The following is an 18751-nucleotide window of genomic DNA, read 5'->3' as shown; positions in this document are numbered from 1 at the left end:
TACATTATTCTTTAGCGTTGCATAGTATTCCATTGTGTGTATGTACCATAGTTTGGTTATCCATTCCTCAGTTGATGGACATCTAGGTTGTTTCCATGCACATGCACATAAAGTTTTGCTGAAGGTAATTAAAAAACAGTTGCAGCAGTACATCGACAAAGAAGTGCCAGAAATTCAAGCAGAATTCAGAAGAGGAGCTGGAATGAGGGATATTATTGCTGATGTCAGATGGATCTTGGCTGAAAGCAAAAAAAACCTGAAAAGATGTTTTTATTGACTATACAAAGGCATTGGGAGCTCTGGTGGCATAGTGCCTAAGGAATTTGACTACTAATCAGAAGGCTGGCGGTTCAAACCCACCAGCCACTCCTCAGAAGCAAGGTTGGGCAATCTACTTTGGTAGAGATACTGCCTCAGAAACCCAAGGATGGGTTCCTATGAGTCGTATCTGACTCAATAGCAGTGAGTTTGTTTTTTTGGTTTTATGCAAAGGCATTGGACTGTGTGGACTATGGATAATATTGGGAAGAATGGGAATTCCAGCACACTTAATTGTGTTCATGAGGAACCTGTACATAGACCCAGAGGCAGCTGTTTGAACAGAATAAGGGGATACTGCACGGTTTAAAATCAGGAAGGGTGTGCATTAGGGTTCTATATTTCACCATACTTATTCAGTCTATAGGCAGAGGAAATAACCTGAGAAGGTAGACTAAATGAAGAAGAATTGTGGCATCAGAATTGGAGGAAGATTCATTAACAACCTGCAACATGCAGACGACACAACTTTGCTTGCTGAAAGTGAGGATAACTTGAAGCACTTACTGATGAAGACCAAAGACTATAGCCCTAGGTATACATTACACTTCAACATAAAGAAAACAAAACTCCTCACAACTGGACCAATAAGCAACATCATGATAAATGGAGAAAAGATTGAAGTTGTCAAGGTTTTAATTTTACTTGGATCCACAATCAATGCTCATGGAAGCAATGGTCAAGAAATCAAATGATGTATTCCAATGGGCAAATATCAGAACATTCCTGAATACAACAATACAGATAGTCACTATTCATTGATTCATCTGTACAATTATTAAAATATATGTCATCTCAACAATAGACCCAAATAATAGGATCTTGGCACCACAGATTCTTAGCTAAGAAAAATTTAAAGTAATACGATCTTAGAATAAAAAATCAGTTCTTCCATCTAGAGGGACGTTAGCTCTCTCTCCCAAACCACACCCTAAACAGGTAACATATTCACAAGAAAAGGACAAAGGAAAATAGCATTTTAAACTTTCTTGGTGACACACTTGTTGTGTGCTGCCTAGCGAATTCTGATTCACAGACCCTATAGCAACCCCATAGGACAGAGAGGAACTGCCCCACAGGGTTTCCTAGGCTGAAGTACTCACAGGAGCACTTTGAAGACTAAGGTCATTTCTCCTATGGAGCAGCTGGTGAATTCGAACTGTCAACCTTTTGGTTATCACCATTGCACCACGAGGGCTCCTTTTTCATTGTGGCTGTTGTTATGTTCCATCGAGTCCCATCCAACTCATAGCGACCCCTCCTTGGGTTTCCAAGGCAGTATCACTACAGAAGTAGATTGCCCACCTTTCCTTCTGAGGAGTGGCTGGTGGGTTTGAACCGCCAGCCTTCTGGTTAGCAGTCAGGTGCTTTAGGCACTACGCCACCTAGGGATCCTCTATTCTTCATTGTATTGTCTCCAATGTGCTGAGCTAGAATCTAAAAAAGGCCAGTTTCTCATCCCTGCTCTGCCCCTGCCTTCCTGAGTGACCTTGGGCAAACGCCTTTAGCTCCTTAATTCTCAGTTTGGACACCTGTAAAATGCAGTAAGAATTTCTCTCTTGCCTAGCCCTCAGGATTTACTCAAGAAAGAAATTAAAGTCCTGTCCACATATAGGTAATTTTTCCTTCCTTGATAGTCAGGGGCTCTGTGAGGCCTGCAACCATAGCCATCTTGTTCTCCACAAAAACCCCCAGCACCTGGCACAGAGAAGCTGCTCAATAAATATTTGCTGAATGTATGAGTGGTCAGTACCTAGTGAGGGCTGGGCACATAGAGGGCTCTTAATACTTACTGAACAGAAATTATCTTTTTCTTTAGAATCACTCTAACCCACGTTTTTTGTACAAAGCAGGCCCTTGGTAAATGTGCATTTCTTTGGTTGGATGGATGTGGCCTCCTGGGACTACAAATTCTAATCCCAGACTGCTGTGCGATTTTGAACAAGTCTCTTTAACATTTCTGTGCCTTGATTTCTCCACGTATCAATCAAAAGGAAAAAAGGTAGAAAATGATTTCTTGCATTTGGGAAGCATTCACTTGGGGAGGGGAGTAAGCAGCAATGATCGTGCACAAAGAACCCCTGAGGAGCCCATAAATGTCCGTACAACTTGGGGCAGGCAGGTGGAAAGGAAGAATACTGGCTAATGAAAAGCTCTGGAGAGAGGCTTGGATGGGAAGAATGATTCATCTCCCAGCATCTCCAGCCCAAAGACACTTCTCTTCATTGCCCCTCGGCCCTGACTTCCACAGCCAGTCATGCTGAGCCGAGTCTTGCATCTGGAGGGACATTTACTGGTCACAGAGAAAGGACATGGAGGTGTTGGAAAGGAAGCAGGAGAGGTCAGGGCAGATGTTTCCAGATTCTCCCCTCTCCCCGGGGATCGGGCAGGCAGAGTCCAAGTCTGAGGCCTGCTTCCATCTGGTTGGTCTCTCTGGCTCCCAGGGCTCTGGCAGAACTGTGAAAGCCACACCCAATACATTTCCATTGAATTTGGAATGTTCTGGGAGAAGTGAGAGAGGCGGAGGATCAAGACAGTACACCAGCTGCCGCTTTCCCTACAGCATGAAGGGCCAGGACAGGTGGTAGGGACTCAGGGCTGTTGAGCACCCTGGTCACCTGGCAAGGCGTAGTCAGGCCTTTGTCTGAAAGAGATGCTGAGACCAAGGACAACTTTGCTAGGGACCCTGACCAGTCAGTCCATCTGCAGACTTTTGGGAACCACTCATCTGTCAGATTCCCTTATGTGAAAACTGAGGCCCAGAGAGAGGTGGTGATTTTCCAAAGTCAGACAGCAAGTTAGTAGAGCCGGGGCTTGAACCCCTGCCTCTGGCTCATCAGCCCAGTATTCTCCCCACCCACCCCAGCTCTGGGGTTCCTGGTAGCCACTCTCTCCTGACCCTGAAAACTGCTCACAAGTCCAGCCAGTGTTGCTATAAACTCTCCCGGGCTCAGGCTGTAGTGGCCAGAGCTGGGCTGGAGCTGGGCTGCAGGGGATAGAGTTACCTGTTTGGAGAAGGCCCCCCCCTCAGGAGCCGGTCTCTCTCCAGCTTGGCAGGACAACTTGGCGAGGCTGGGCTCCTGAAAGATGCCAGAGCTGCTACAATGGAGGGCTTCAGCCACACAACACCTCCTTCGGGGCTGCTGTCACTAAACCCAAGCTGACACCCTGGCTCTGGGCAGAGGATGGTGGGGGCGGGTAGAGGAAGGCGAGGTTGTAGGAAGGCTTTGCCAGGCAGAGGTGTGGGCTTGGCCTCTGCAATACGGGGCTTCTTTCCCACCTCCAGGGCTGTGCTCAGGCCAGGCTTCTTTCCTTATAGACACACCCAGTCTCTACCGATTCCACAAAGCCTCTTTGATTAATGGTGCCACGAACAGTCCTTCAGAGGATCCAGAATTTGGTTTACTCTTTGGGCCTTTGTCACTCAGTCTGCAAAATGGCTAGTTGTATGTATGCAGGTATCTCTAAGATTCCCATCAGCTCTGTGTCGGGCGGGCCCCCAGATGAGGGCATGAGCCCTTGGCAATCCAGGTGGCTGATTCTTTCCCTGAGGAGAGGGGTTTGGAGAAAGACCTTTATTTCTCTACCATACATCAAAGCAACCCAAAGCAGGAAGAAAATCCAGTCAACCATATTTTCCAGATACCTTGTAGGTCTCAAGAAATATGTGTTGAATAGATGAATGAATGTTAAGGTTCATCCTAAGAGTAATTTAAAGAATGCTGCCTCTGCTTAAAAAAATAAAACCAGATCTAGTCCAACTGCTCTGCTCTTATCTAACAGAGGAGGAAACTGAGGCCCAATGAATGGCCCTTCTTGCTGAAGGTTATACAGGGAGCACGTAGCAGAGCCAAGCAGGTGTCCCGAGGTCAGCTGTTTAAACATTGCCCTTCTGATGGGTGACAGCCAATCTGAAGGCCACCCCACTGCTCAGGCTGTCTGTCTTCTGCAGCCTCCCTGACTTCCATCCACATCCTGAGCCTCTTGGAAATGCCTGTCAATACCTGGGCTAGTTCTCCTGCCCTCTCCTTTCTTTGTATTTCCCCCAATTTTCTTGACCCTCTACTACAATCTATAACCTTGGGCAAGTTGTTCAGCTTCTCTGAGCTTGAGCATCCTTATCATTCAAGTGAGAGGAACACTACCAGCTGTGAGGGATTTCTGTGAGATTCAGAAGCTCTAGCAGAGAAATTACATGATAAAATCAATAGATGCTCCCCAGGTCCTCAGGCAGGCACTTAGTAAGTCCTCCATCCAAGGCTTTGGAATCCTGCTTGGACCTAACAGGAAGCACCAAAGGAAAGAGGAATGAGGAGGCCCTGGGGTAGGAAGCTTGGAGTGAGGGTGCTGTGCTGGGTGGCAGCCAGCAGGTCTGGCCCTGTGCCCCAGGGCAACCACCTTTCTAAATCAGATCCTTCCCGCAAGCTGGCTCTGACGAAGGCCCTGGCCAAGCACAGCAGAACCTTTGTGAGCTCTTGGCTCTCCTCACTGCTCCCCCCTCATCCTTGTCATCGCCTGCATGGAGCTGGGGGTGAGGCTCCTTCAGCAGTCTCTAACTGCCTTAGCCCAGTGATCAAGGCCCGAGTCTGGTCTCAGCCCCTCTCCAGGCCCATCTATCTCTCTCCCCATCTTCCTCTCCCCTCCAGGCTGCAGTCTTACCTTTGCACAAGTAGTTTCCTCTCCCTTTGATTCTCTGGGGGAAATGTGAACTGAAATGGATGCCAGGGAAGAGCCATTCCAACCCAGGGAACTGGAGGGACCTGGGGGGGGCCTTTGCTCCAGGAGAGGTTAGCATTGTGCTCCCACCCTCTGCTGCTTCTAGAGCAATGCTTTAGCCCCACCCCAGCCAATCCAAATACTCAGAACTTGGTTTAAGTCTCTACTGGCCTCTTATTAGCCTAGTGGCTTCAGTTCCGAGTGTCACTTTCCTCCTCTGTACAAAGAGATAAGAACGCCTGCCTTGTACAGGACCCTAGTAGGGCAGCTTTCCATCCACTTCAAGGACTTGAAGAGACTCCTTGGGCTCCTGTCCTTGCTCCCCGCCATACACACACCCAGGTGGCTGTGCCAGGCAAACTCAGCAGCACCCAGGATTGCTTGGGTTCCAGGAACCTGAACTCTGAAATCTCCCTGAGGTCTAGCCTTACACTGTTCATTGCTCAGATTATTTTTCCTGAAACCTGGAGCCTTGGGCAGACCTACTTCCTTCCTCAGGTCAAGCTGGAGGAGGTCTCCTGTGACATTCTCTCTCAGTACTGTCCCCATTCACCCATCACTCCCTTGACGGTAAAGCCTTGGCCTATCTTATTCACCACTGGATTCCCAGGCCCTGGAACAAGGTAGGCTCCAAAACCAGTACTGCCTGCCTGATGCAGGTCTCTCACCTGAACCCACCTTCCGCCAACCCCAGGACTCATTCTTTTCCTCCCCAGGGATCTTGGTGCCTCCTTCACTCCCTCTCTTTCTCCACTGGCTCTTTCCCACCAGGAAGTAACAAAATTGTCCCTTCTTCAGAAACCAAACCCTAACTGCCCTCTGCCATGCAGCCATCCCACCTTCTCACTTTCCTCTGCTTAGGGTCTAGCCATGGTCAAGAGCCCGTGTCTCCACTGTCTTGCCTCCAACTCCCAGCACATCCAGACTATGCTCCTCTAGAGAGATGACCATTGCCTCCCCTTCTCTGTCCCATGGTGAAACCCACTCCTACTCTACCATCAGCTGCCACAGGCTCCTTGATGGAGGACTTGCTAGAGTATATGTGCACTGGTAACCCAACTGAAAAAAGACAGTAGATTTCTCCTTCACTTCTTCCACTAAAATAAATTCTAGGTACCTCAGTATTTCCAAGTAAAAGTAATGAAATCATACTAGCAATAGAAGGAAGTAGGATTTTTTGCTAAAATCTTGTAAAAACTTTGTAAGTAAGGCACAGAACTCAGAAGGTATGAAAGAAAAGATTGATAAAGCTGACTTCAAAAAATTTGAACATTTTGCATGGAAAAAAAAAAGCCCTAAATAAAGTCAGACAAATAACAAAGAAAATATTTGCACATAGGACAGACAAAATACTAATTTCCTTAATTTTTTTTTTTATAAAGCAATAAGAGAAATACATTTGGTCATATTCTTTACCTAATAGGAAGTGCCTAAGGCACTTGACTGCTAACAGAAGGCTGGTGGTTCAAACCCACCAGCCATTCCTCAGAAGGAAGATGGGGCAATCTACTTCCATAGTGATACTGCCTCAGAAACCCAAGGAGGGATCGCTATGAGTCAGGTATGACTCGATGGCACATAACAACAACAACAATAGGACGAAAATATATTACAGATAAAAGAAATACAAACATTTTTATTCCTGTCAAAAGATACTTAACCTCACTCAGAATAAAGTAAGAAATTAACTAAAAATAATAGTGGAATGTACATTTTGAGCTAAGTATCTTAGATTGGCATAGATCAAATAAGATGATATTTGTAAGATCTACTTGTACATGTTTACAATAATGTGTAAAATATCTGTTGCATCAGTTTGGGGAAAAAAAAATATATATATATACATATATACCAAAGATTAATAGGGGTTATCACGTGTAGGAGGGAGGGGGAAAGGGAGAACTTCTGTTTGCGGGCCATTGAGTTTATGCTAATAGTGGTGGAATATTTTGCAAAAGGATAGCAATAATAGTGGCACCACATGAAAAATGTCATCAATGTCCCTGAGCTGTAAATGGGGAAGTGGTTATGTTGGTGTACTTCTGTGTATGTTTTTACCACAATAAAAGTTAAAAAAAAAAAGAAAGAAAGAAAGAAAGAAAAGATATTTGTTACAGCATTGCTTAGAGCAGGGGTCAGCAAACTTTTTCTTTTAAGGCCCAGATAATAAGTATTTTAGGCATGAGGGCCATCATGTCATTGCAGCTAGTTAACTCTGCCATTACAATGTGAGAGTAGCCATAGACAACACAAACAAATGGGCAGGCTGGGTACTAATAGAATTTTATTTATGAACTATGAACACTGAAATTTAAATTTCATATACTTTTCATCTGTCACAAAATAGTCTTCTCTTTTTGTTTCTCCCCCCTCCCCCAATCATTTAAAAATGAAAAAAATAAAATTCTTAGTTTGTGTGCTTTACAAAAATGGGAGTGGACCCAATGTGGCCAATGGCTGACCCCAGGTTGAAAGTGACAAAAGACTGTAAACTATCACAATGTCCATTTTTGGAGTGGCTAAATTCAGTACAATATATTTCCCAAGATGGACTACACCTGGAGACCTTAAAACGCTTGCAGCAGAGATGTGTTTATGAGGTGCCTCCATCTGCATTTTGAAAACAGGGGCTGCTACACACACATGCATCTTTGTGTACCCCTACAGTGTCCCTGGGATATGAAGAGAGGCAAGTGACTACTTGGGGAGGCTGAGGGAACCAAGAATGGGAGGAAAAATTTTCAAAGCATATCCTATTGCTGTGTCTGAACTGTATTACTACCATAAGCACATGTTAATTACTCAAAAAAAAAAAAAACCTGAAAGTCCCCCAAATAAAGATATTGCCTGAAACAAAGGGATCTGTGGTGAAATGAATTTGGTGAATGCAGGATTAAGTAAGGTTGAACAATCTTTGCTGTAGGATTTGAAGTGAGGTGGCCTTTAATGCACTGCTGTGCCTTGTGGATCTGCCTGAGGAAGACAGTCTTATGTGGCACTTCCCACGTTATTTGCTGGGGCCATCTGTCCACAAAGCATCTCTGGGGACTAGTATGCAATGGAATAGACATTGGGCATCACTGCCTCTATCATCAAATACAAATGTCTTCACTCTCATAAATCTCTGCACACACACACACCCCCCACACACACACACACAGCATTTTCTCAAGCACATACCTCAGGCCACTGATGTCGTGAGATGCTGTGCAGTCCAATATTCTTGGGAAATACTACAATGCCAAAGTGGATGACAAATTATTGCTCACACTTCTCTCAGCTTTTACTACTTCTCTGCCTTTACTCACACCATTCCTTCAATCTGGATTGCTCTTTGTTTTAACCCATCTCTGTCTGACAAAGTTCTATCTCAAGACTTGGGTCTCATGCTTTCTGCACCACGATGAGGGCTTCTTATATCCTAGCAAATTCTACTAGTGCCTAACAGGTGTCCTCAGACATTTCATGAAAGAAAAAAAGTAATTACTGAGTGCAGTGGAGGAATGACTGGAGGGAATGAGAAGGTGGGTGGATAAATGAACAGATGGATGGATGGGATTGACTGTGACTGGGTTAATGAGTGGGGGATGCAGTAGCTTGTTACATCTGTGTCTAACAAATTGGTGCTGGTGAAACTTCAGCTCTGCAAGTCTGACTAAGGGTCCCAAAGCAGCTTGTTGGCCAGCTTTCAGACAGCCCCCAGATCTCTTAGTCCTAAACCTCCATCTAGGGCTCTCATCCCTGTCAGAAGCCCCACTGAGAAAAGTGCCCAGCCCTAGATTTGGGTCCAGGGGGCACCTTGCCACATTACCTGTCCTTGTCTTCCGATAGTCCTTATAGGTACTTCATGGGAGGTGGCACCCTCTAAGTTGGTTTGACCAGAAAACCTGGTGGGACTCTGCAGAAACTGGGCTTCCCTCACTCCTCACCTCAGCTCTGTAGCTCATGGGCCGCCCATCACTGCCCCACTAAGGACTGTATAAGGGTGGATCTGCATAGAGCCCCAAAATGGCAAGAAGATAATTGTCTTGCTTATCCTCGTAAGAAATTTGCCTTCCAAGCAGGTTCCTCTGGAACCTTCAGCACATTGCCTAACCTCTTTGAACCTAATTTTCCCCAACTATACAATGGATAGATTTACCTCATTAGCTATTTATGCATATGAAGTTAATATCATAGGACCTGGCACACAGTAGGTACTTTGCAGCAGTTCCTCTCTCTTCAACCAATTCTGAGCTGCTACAGAGAGCTTGTTTCTTAGTTTTCTGTTGTGTGGTATCAGGACATTGAATGAAAGATAAGCTGGGCTGGATGGAAGAGGGCACCTGTGGTCCAGTCCATGCCAAATACAGGTATGGAGGCTTCAAAAGCAGCCTCACCCTCTAGGGAAGGCTTCCCCAAGCCTCTCCCCTCCAGGATTGTTTTTTATCATGCTGTCCTGTTACTAACTGGTTTCCCCCTCCGTCTCCCTCTCACTCCCACTTACCTCCCACAGATGCACCACCTCAGATCAGGTGCTGGGGATGACTCAGTTCTCTGTCCCCAACACCCTCACCCAAAGATTGGCACAAAGCAGGCTCCAGATGGAATTGTGGGAAAGGTTGTTCTCTGCAGCTGGCACTGAGCCCACTGCCATCAAGTCAATTCCGACTCATAGTGACGTTGTAGGGTTCCCAAGGCTATAAATCTTTACAGACGCAGACTGCCTCATCTTTTGCACATGGAGCGGCTCAGGGGTAGAACCAACAACCTTTTGGTTAGCAGTCAAGTGCTTTAACCACTATGCCATGAAGGCCCCTTAAATAACCTTGGCAAAAGTGGGCAGACACTGGGAGCCTGGGCAAGGATGGTGAGTGGTAGTAAGAGCCAGAAGTGGAGAGGTCTCAATGAAGGACAAACCACTTTATGATTTGTTCTGGCACATTCATTTACTAAACTCAACAAGTATTACGTGCCTAGTGTTTGCCACACTCTTTGCATATTCTGACTTGGGATACTATAGTGTATTGGTTAAGAGTTAAATCTGGCTCTATGCATTCTTGGGCAAGTTCCTGAATGTCTCTGAGCCTCGGTGCTATCATTAGCAAAATGGTTATAATATCCAATATTTCACAAGATTGTTCTGAAAAATGAATTCATTTATGTTGGCTGACACATCCCTGATAGGTAACTGTTCACTAACACAATTATTAAAGATAATAATCCTGAGGGTGATCCTGTGTGGTTAGAGCTAGGGCTACAGCAGGCCAGCAATCCAGTTCCTTGAAAACTGGGGCTCAAAAAGGCAAAGGCAGAGCAGGAACAGATACCTACCTGGCTGAGGGTTTTCGGGTGCTCCCTTTCCATCTATGCTGTTGTTTTTCTCTGAGTTTAGAGCCTGCCGAGAAGGCATGTAGGCTGGTTCACCAAGTGCTCCTTTGGGGAAAGTGGTATGTGAAGCTGAGGTGCAGTTTGCACATAACGGTGCAATAAAGGCGACTTCCTGAACTTACAGCTGAGGATGTACTTAAGGAGCAAGCCACTGCTGGGCCTGCAATGTGCTGCTCTGAGCACCTCCTCTTTCTGGCTGTCCCTTCAGCTGAGTTATAGCCTATCCCAGGAGAGTTTACTGCTTCACCCCACAACATTCTTTTACTGGAGTTTGGGGCAATAATAATGATACAAGTGTATTTGTATGATTTTCTGCTGTTTCCATAGTGCTTTTATACCCTCAATCTCATTTGATCATCACAATATTTTATTTTTATTAATGGAGAGAAACTGAGGCTCAAGGAGTTAAGTAACTCACTTGAGGTCTTAACCAGGTATTTTCACTAAGTCTAGTGTTCTTTCAACTACTTAGAATAAGAGCTAACACTTGCTGAGTGCCTCTGGGTCCCAGTCTCTGTAACTACCCTATGCAGCCAGTACTGTTATTATTCCTCTAACAGATGAAGATGCTGAGGGGCAGAGGTCAGGCTACTGACCCTAAGATACACAGCTAGTAGGTGGCAGAGCTAGGGCCAGGCAGTCGGGTTCCACAATCCACACTCTTAAACTCTTATCAGGTTTAAGGGGCAAGGTTGTGGTAGCTTCTTAGCCACAGGTAGCTAACCGAAGGGAGCGAGTAGTTGGACTTCGGGCTCGGGACCATGGTTACAGGGGACATCAAGCTCAATTGGCATAACATACTACACAAAAACCTTGTTCTACATCTTACTTTGGTCAGTGCCGACTGGGATCTTGAAATCTTGCAAGCCGCCATCTAGACACAATGATGGGTCTCTCCTCATCCAGAGCAAAGAAGAGTGAAGAAAATCAAAGATTCATGGAAACAATTAGTTCAAAGGACTGGTAGACCATGCGATCCTCAGACCATGAGACCAGAAGAACTATCGATAGTGCCTGGCTACCACTGTCAACTACTCAGAGGGGGATCGGTGCAGGGGATCCTGGATAGAGTGGGAGAACAATGTGGAACAAAATCCTAAAAAAAGACCAGATAGAGCCTGGTGAGACCCCTGAGACTATGGCCCCTAGCTACCCTTTAGGTCTGGAACTGAACTCACTCGTGTGGCTTCCAGTCAAACAATAGACAGGCACAAGGGGTGAACATTTACATCAGGGAGTTACACTCCTTGGAGTGATCAGTCATGGGAAAACAGAAGGGCAGTGTTGCACAGGGAGACAGCTTGGCGGGGGGGCGGAAGTACATGGGAGGGAAGGGCACAGAGAAGAGGTAACTACAGGGAGGAAGTGGGAAGAGAGCTGTTACATTGTGGGGAATTGCAGTCAATGTCATGAGTCAAAATGAGTATGAACTGCTGTATGGAAAATGAATTTGCTGTGTCAACTTTCACCCAAATCACAATAAAAAATTAAAAATACCATCCAAAAAAAATTTCTATGTCAGGTTTCTTAACCTGGGCATTATGGACATTTTGGGTCAGATAATCCTTTGTTATGGGGGCTACTGGGTACACTGTAGCTGGTGGTGTAGTGCCTAAGGCATTTGAGATTGCTAACTACACGGCTGACAGTTCAAACCCACCAGCCACTCCTTGGAAGGAAGACTGGGCAATCTACTTCCATAGAGATACCACCTCAAAAACCCAAGGAGGGGTTTCTGTGAGTAGGATCCAAAGGCAGTGAGTAGGATGTTTAGCAGCATTTCTAGCCTCTATCCACTAGATGCCAGTAGCACTTACTCCACCTCCTACCTCAGTTGTGACAACCAAAAATGTCTCCAAACCAAACCAAACTCACTGCCACTGAGTCACTCATAGCGACCCCTCCTTGGGTTTCTGAGGCTGTATCTCTATGGAAGTAGATTGCCCCGTCTTCCTTCCGAGGAGTGGCTTGTGGGTTTAAACTGCCAGCCTTCTGGTTAGCAGTCAAATGCCTTAGGCACTATGCCACCAGAGCTCCTAAAATGTCCCCAGACATTGCCAAATGTCCCTAGGGAGAAAAATCACCCCCAGTTGAGAACCCCTGCTCTGTGTTATCCTATTCTAAAATGACAACATGAAGTTCTATTTAAAATAGGACATTTGGCATTTTAGACCAAAATACGTTCCTGTAGACCAGTTCCCAAAATGAATCAACATTCAGATTTCACATTCAAACAACCTTAACTGCTTATCTCCTATGCCCAGGCAATTATAGACCAGATGAAAAATGAATTGATGCTTAGGAAAATCAAGTGACTTGCCTAGAATAACAAAACTAGTATGTGGCAGAACAGGAACTTTTTTTTGGTAGCATTAATTCTGAGTTGACATATTCTGTATTTTCTCAATTCTAAGATACACTTTCTCCCAACAATGTAATGGTTTTGAAATTGGGATGCAACTTAAAAACTAATGTGTTATTATAATACCAATAATTTTATTCTCCTAAAAGCTACTATTTAATTAAAAGTGTATCTCACAACTAATAGACTCTTAGAATTGAGAATTGAAAGCTCTGGATGGGTGATGCTGATAGAATCAGACGGGAAGGGCAGGGACAGAGCAGTGCCCTTCCTACTGTAAGAGGATGCCCAGTCCTCTGCTGCAGTCATCATCCATCCCAACTCTATACCCTTACTTGCTGATGTCCTGTCTAGCCTTCATGACCTCACTCATACCATACTCCTGCAAGAAGCCTTTCTAGGTCCTTTGATGTAAATCTTGCCCTTTGCTAATTTAATCTGGAAGCTTTTGTTTCTATCAAAGGATTTCAGTAACATGACATAGTATATAGCTGACTAAATACTTTCTCCCTAATTAGGGGAGGTATTATCATTTTTGCTTTACAGATGAGAAGACTGAGGCCTGGAGAGAACCTAAAGTCTCTTTGAAGATTAGTGGAAGGGCAGGGAAGAGACGTGAGTCTCCGGGTTCTACCCATCAATACTTAATACAACCAGCTGGTTAGCAGGCAGTTTAGCCAAGCCTTCCCTTGGAGAAAGTGGAATTCCAAGTTGTGGTAAGATTTGCCCATGATTCCAAAATAAAATTGACATTTGAGCTTAGAGAAATAACATCATCCAAAGCCCCACAACTCCCAAGTGGCAAGGCTCAGACTGGGTTTCATCACACCCAGCCCTTGCTCTTTCTCCTGCTCCTTACTGCTGGTCTGTCCAGCCATGAACCCTCTCTCATTCCAACACTTCTAGGTCCTGGCCAGACCTTCCTCCACTCTCCCAAGCAGGAAAGGGACAGCAGCCTCTTCCAGGCCACAAGAAAATGAGCACCCATATCTCTGTTCTTATTGATGACAGGAACGTAGTCTTGCCCCTCCAGGATAGCCCACCAGTGCTCTAACTCTTCCAGAGCTGGACCTCAATCTTCTACCTAGCATAGTGATGTTGCAGAAGGGGTACTCTTCATGCCTCCTCTTAGATACTTCCAAAGCCCCAGACCTCAAATCAAAGTCAGAGCTAGAAGAAAGGGGACATGAAGTCAAGTTCCAATAGTGATGCATTTGACAAGTCACTTAGGGATGCCACCATCAGTCTCACGGCAAGATTGAAATGGCAAATGTTTGTGAAGACCCTTGGTGCACTTTGAAGTGCTGTAATGGAGGTTGAGGCTGGCTGTATGGGGTAATGCAAAGAGCACAGGCTCTGACTTTGGACACACAGGGACTGTGTGACCTTGGGCAAATAACAATCTCTTTAAAACTCAGTTCTCATTGTAAAATGGGGATAATATCAACCTCATCAAATTGTGAGTGTTAAACAAGATAATACACATAAGGCATCTCACACAGTACCTGGCATACAGGAGTCACTCAGTAAATGCTAGATTCTTTCCTAAGTGTAAACTTAGGAAGCATAGCAGAACTCAATACCTTAATTTTATTAGTTAAGCTCACTGCTAAATTTCATGCTGTGGGTAGGGATTTGAACCTCAACTGAGTACTGAAATCGCTAATGATTTTAAAGTACCAGCTGCCACTTTATTCTAGTTATCTTTCTTCCAAGGAAACTGCAAAGCTGGAAAAGGAATTGCAGTTCACAGGAAAATACCATTAAATGATGGTAGTAATTTAAAAGTACACATCTATCCCTCCACACTGTTTCAGGTTTGTTCCCCTTCTCTATAAAAAGGCTAGAGCTGAGACCTAAGTAGGTTCTAAAGAGGGCAATGAAAGTTATACAGGTTGTGGTTTGAGAAGGAAAAAAAGAGAAGGAAAAAACAAGGCAGGAATTACTTGGTTTGGAAAGGAAAGGGTAATACGGGTGATAAACAGGAGGGTATTATATAGCAGAGGTGGGTGGTGAGTCACATACCAAGGTCACTATTGTGGCAGGGGACTGGGGGGAACAAAGAGATCATGTCTCAAGGCTTGGAACACTTTTGGGGAAAGATTATACAAATCACAGATGTTACTAATTATGATTGAGAGTGACCAATGCAGGGTTTGTTTTTCAGTCTAAGCATGTTCTCTCATTTTCAAAACATGCCCAGAAACTGCAGCTGGACTTGGCTCTATGCATGTCATCTATGAAGGACCTGTTCTTCCAACCAGTTCACATAGGCATAAGCTCTAGGCTCAGTATCTCTTAGCTCACCCCTTGACCAGAGGGAGGTGGCCAATTCCTGATCAGGACTTCTAAAGGTTTCATGGCTTGGCCCCTAAATCCCTTTCCATCTTCATCTCTGGCTGCTTTCTCCTCCCTCAGTCTTCTGTTGTTGTTGTTAGGTGCTGTTGAGTTGACTCCAACTCATAGCAAAGCTATGTACAACAGAACGAAACGCTACTAGGTCGTGTGCCATCCTCACAATCTTTACTATACCTGAGCCCACGGTTCCAGTCACTGTGTAAATCCATCTTGTTGAGGGTCTTCCCCTTTTTCACTGACCCTCCATTTTACCAAGCATGATATCCTTCTCCAGGGAATGGCCCTCCTGACAACATGACCAAGGTGGTCAGATGTAGGTGAGATAAAGTCTGCTTCTTCTCACTTCCAAGGAGCATTCTGGCTACACTTCCTCCAGGACAGATTTGTTTGTTCTTCTGGCAGTCCATGGTACTTTCAGTATTCTTCATCAACACCACAACTCAAAAGCATCAACTCTTCTATCTTCCTAATTCACTGTCCAGCTTTCACATGCATATAAGGCGACTGAAAACACCAAGGCTTGGGTTAGGTGCACCTTAGTCTTCAAAGAGACATCTATGCTCTTCAGCACTTTAAAGAGGTCTTTTGCAGCAGATTTGCCCAATGCAATATGGTGTCTGATTTCTTGACTGCTGCTTCCATTGGTGTTGATTATGGATCAAAGTAATATGAATCTTTCACAACTTCAATCTTTTCATTTATTGTGATGCTGCTTATTGGTCCAGTTGTGAGAATTTCATTTTCTTTATGTTGAGGTGTAATCCATGCTGCAGACTGTAGTCTTTAATCTTCATTGTAAGTGCTTCAAGTCATCTTCACTTTCAGCAAGCAAGGCTGTGCTGTTAATGAGTCTTCCTCCAATCTGATGTTCTTCATATAGTCCAGCTTCTCAGATTATTTGCTTAGCATACAGTTTGAATAAATATGGTGAAAGGATACAACCCTGAAGCACACCCTTCCTGATTTTAAACCATGCAGTATCCCCTTGTTCTGTTCGAACAACAGCCTTCTGGTCTACGTACAGGTTCCTTATGAGCACAATTAAGTGTTCTGGAATTCCCTTTCTTCTCAATGTTATCCGTAATTTGTTATGATCCACACAGTTGAATGCTTTTGTATAGTCAATAAAATACAAGTAAACATTTTTCTGGTATTCTTTGCTTTCAGCCAAGATCCATCTGCCATCAGCAATGATAACCTTCGATCCATGTCCTCTTCTGAATCTAGCTTGTATTTCTGGAAGTTCCCTGTCAATATACTGCTGCAACCATTTTTTAATTATCTTCAGCAAAATTTTACTTGCATGTCATATTAATGATATTGTTTGATAATACTCTAGCCACTCTGAATTTCTCATTGGTCCTAGAACATATAATTTGTTCATTAATCCCATAACTATGGAACACCTATTAGCTGACAGGCACTGTTTTTAGCAGTGGGGATTCAACCTCAGTGAACAACAGTCTCTCACAGAACTTATATACTAGTTCAGAAAGACAAATTATTTCTGGTAAAGGTAAGCAAGTTTTGAAAGGTTACTCAGAGAAGGCCTCTCTGTAGAGGTAATATATGAGCAAAACCTAAATGATGCAAGAGTGAGCTAAGAGGTAAATGGGCCAACACCTTTCAAAACACAGCAAGTGTAATATAAAGGTCTTGAACAAACTTCTCTGAATGAGCTTAGTGAGTGAGAGAAATTGAAAGAAAAGCATAATAGTTAGACAGAATGAACATATTAAAGACTAGATGAGGCCAGAGGCTGGCATGGACCAGATCACGTGGGGCCTTGGAGCCATGGTCGGGGGCTTTGATTCTGGTCTTAGTCTGGGGGACAGCCTCTGAAGGTTCTGAAAAGAAGCAGTGTATGCCTATTCAGTGGGAAAAAAATGTAGGGGGAGAGACTTCCGGTAAGATGGAGCAATAGGCAGGTAAGTGACACATACCCTCTTCAACAAAGAAAAGAAAAACCAATTGACAGAGATACAGAAGATAATCCTGGAGCTATGAGCTTTGAAAGGAACTATACAGAAGTGGATTAGGTACCAACTAGTGGAAAAACCAGAACAAAAACAGTGAGTACAGAAATGATCAGAGCTGCAGACTGTGAGTTCTGATGGGACCAGCAGCCTGAATATTTCCAAGTGGTGTTAGGACCTGAGAATTGACCTAAAGATCAGCCCTGGTCACCAAGGGCTGCAGGGACAACTGTGCTGATGGCCTATGACTAGGAAGGGAAACAGCAAGGAGGGAGACAACCTAAGCTGTTGACTTTCGGCTGTCCAGAGTACCAGCCATTTTGATTGTTTACATGTGGCAGCCTTTTTGGATATTTAAAGTGACCAAGGGCATAGCCATTTTGAATGTTTACAAGTGGCAGCCATTTTGGATATTTAAAATGACCAAGGACGCGGCCATTTTGAACGTTTACAAGCAGTGGCCATATTGGATATTTTAAGTGACCGAGGGAGTAGCCATTTTTAATGTTTACAAGCAGTGGCCACTTTGAATATTGAAAGTGACTGAGGGCACAGCCGTTTTGAATCTTTACAAGTGGCAACCATTTGGATTTTAAAGTGACAGCATTCTCATTCGGATTTCAGGGACCTAAGAATAGGCTGTTTGCCAAGATTGCCTGGGACATATGAGACGCTGACAACAGGAAAGGAGACAGGTGGTGAGTGTATAAGTGCTGTCAACTATTGAATAGAGGAGCACAGCAACAGTACCCTGCTTGCGTAGGTAACATCCAAACAAAACAAAGAAAACGAAAATTGTGGGCAAGTCACTCCAACATACAATCACCAATTAAATATAAACACAAAAACATCACAATGCCTTGGAGACAACAGAGCATCAAAGTCCACACAAAGAAGCAGGATAAAGCAGGAGAAACAAAGGACCAGGTATAGACCCAAAACATATCCCTGAGGAAGACGCAGCATTGGAACTTAGGTATCTTCAATGAACTGAGAGACAGATTAAAGAAAACACAAAGAAAACCCTAGAACAATTTCAAAAGAAAATACAAAAACAAAATGGCAAAATAAATGAAAAATGAGAAGTGATACAAAATCTACACATAGAAATTCAAAAGATTAATACTAAATTTTCAGAAATAGATAAGACTTTGAATGGGCAAAGGAGCAAAATTTAATCAATGGAAGATAAAATTAGGGAGATTGAAGGCAAATACCCGAACACTTCTTTGGAAAGGGATAAATCAAAAAAAAAAAAAAAAAAGTAAAACAAAAGGGAAAGCCTAAGGTTCATGTGGGATACGATCAAAAAGAATAACCTACGTGTAATCAGAATTCCAGAACAGGAAGAGACAAAGAAAACCACAGAGAAAACTGTCAAAGATTTGTTGGAAGAGAATTTTCCTGGTATGATGAAAGACAAGAATATATCCATTCAGGAAGTCCAATGAACTCCAAACAGGATAGACCCCAAAAGAAAATCACCTAGACATATCATCATCAAACTCACCAAAACCAAAGACAAAGAAAGAATCATGAGAGCAGCATGGGAAAAATGAAAAGTTACCTACAAGGGGAAACCAATTAAGACTGAGCTCAGATTTCTTTTGGCTCTTTCTTCTCTTTTGATGTGTGCACTTATTGCTATAAA

This window comes from Orycteropus afer, unplaced genomic scaffold (assembly GCF_000298275.1).
Source record: "Orycteropus afer afer isolate SDZICR_OR568_19922 unplaced genomic scaffold, OryAfe1.0 scaffold00074, whole genome shotgun sequence".
Taxonomy (NCBI): domain Eukaryota; kingdom Metazoa; phylum Chordata; class Mammalia; order Tubulidentata; family Orycteropodidae; genus Orycteropus; species Orycteropus afer.
The sequence above is the reverse complement of the archived record's forward strand: the minus strand, read 5'-3'. Positions refer to the sequence as shown.